This window comes from Sapajus apella, unplaced genomic scaffold (genome assembly GCF_009761245.1).
Source record: "Sapajus apella isolate SASKATOON/1434 unplaced genomic scaffold, GSC_monkey_1.0 scaffold739, whole genome shotgun sequence".
NCBI lineage: Eukaryota > Metazoa > Chordata > Mammalia > Primates > Cebidae > Sapajus > Sapajus apella.
Genome location: NW_022437665.1, coordinates 28,503 through 30,245, shown reverse-complemented (window position 1 = coordinate 30,245; position 1,743 = coordinate 28,503). Strand labels below are relative to the sequence as shown.

Sequence of the window (1,743 nt, the reverse complement as noted above, 5' to 3'; positions counted from 1 at the left end):
GGAGGGTGTCCACAGCATGGACACCCAGGAGCACCGTGGTGCTGGGGTAGGTGTCCACAGCATGGACACTCAGGAGCACCGTGGTGCTGGGGAGGAACTGGAAGGTCTGTGGGGACTCTGGCAGTTTGCTCAGACGATTGAACAGCCAGAGCTTGGAAGTGGTAATGGTTTGTTTCTTACGTTTGTATTTGTTGAACATTACGGATGTGGGAGGGAATCAGAGCCTGCCCTGGTCCCAGCAGTGTGGCAGTTTAATGGAGGGCAGGTTGTTTTTTTTTTTAATTCTGAGACAGAAGTCAGCTATCAAGGGCAGGTGTTTTTGGTTTTTTTTTGAGACGGAGTTTTGCTCTTGTTACCCAGCCTGGAGTGCAATGGCGCAATCTCAGCTCACCGCAATCTCCGCCTCCTGGGTTCAGGCAATTCTCCTACATCAATCTCCCGAGTAGCTGGGACTACAGGCCGTGCCACTATGCCCAGCTAATTTTTGTATTTTTAGTAGAGACGGGGTTTCAACATATTGACCAGGATGGTCTCGATCTCTTGACCTCGTGATCCACCCGCCTCGGCCTCCCAAAGTGCTGGGATTATAGGCGTGAGCCACCGTACCCGGCCGAGGGCAGGTTTTATAGCCTTCCCGAGCTTCCGCTTCCTCATCAGTGGGACGGTCTAGGCAGCTGACTCGGTGGTCACTGCAAAGTGACAGAGCCCGCAGGCAGAAGGAGCACCCCACTGTGGCAGATGAGGTCCGGGCTGTGATCAACAGCCTCAGAGCTCCTGTGGACCTAGCATGTGCTTAGCGGACCAACACGACTGCATCTTCTTGGTGGCACGTGACCACCTGGTCTTTGGTTGCCAAGCACTGCCTCAGCTCCGCCATCCCCAGGATGCCATGCCATTCTCCCCCAGAGTCAGGGGTCTGACTCACTGGCGGTAACTCTGACCTCATCCTCGGCACCCACAGAGCTTTCAGGGAAACAGGTGTCCCACATGTGATGAGGAGGACCCTCTGGGTCTCTCTGGGGATGTCAGGTAGGGGAGGTAGGTCGCCAAGGTAAGCTTGCCCCAGCATCCTGCCCCTCACACCTGCAGGGATACTCTGGTGGCTCGGCCGCCTTTGGCCACATGAGCTGACACATCAGGTCCTGGTCTCCACGAAGGTCCAAGGATCCTCCTGGAGGTCCCCAGGTCCCGCAGCCCTCCAGTGGCTGCATTTCCTGTGGCTGCTGCCTCTGTTGTGCCTTTAGCCCCTCTCAGGCTGGCACCTTTCAGCCGGCTGACAATTCAGCCGCCGAAGATCCTTGTTCAGACTATGGGTTTGTCCATGTGCTGGCCAAGCCTCCGACACAGGGCCAGCAGCTGTACCTCTAGGCCGTAGGCTAATGGCTGGGAGGAGACATAGCCCACATGGAGCTCTGTGTGGGGGCATCAGGCTCCCTCTGCACCTGGCAGGGAGGAGAGGCCTTGCCACTGCATTGGCAGTGGCCCAGCCACTGCGTCTGCTCTGAGTAGTGCAGTGTGTCCCTGAGGGCGATCCCTGGCCCTTGGCCAGTGTGGTGGTGGCGGCCTGGCCTCCTCCAGTGACCTGTTGGGGGCTGCTTCACACCAGACAGCTCAGCCTCTCCTCACGTCCCTCACCTGTCACTGTCATCCTGTCACTGTGACCTTGGGACAGAGGTCCAGTGGTGTGTGGAAGAAGAGGCTGGACCAACAGGGGGATGAGGGAGACCTGCCAGTGTGTAGCAG

At 57.7% G+C, this 1,743-nt stretch overlaps 1 long non-coding RNA gene across 1 annotated transcript; it reads left to right on the top strand.

The window, feature by feature from the left end:
- Positions 1–49: 49 nt before the first annotated feature.
- LOC116546281 lies at positions 50–1,743 on the top strand. Its single transcript, XR_004266653.1, has 2 exons — positions 50–313; positions 621–1,743. It is a non-coding gene; the product is annotated as an uncharacterized LOC116546281 (long non-coding RNA).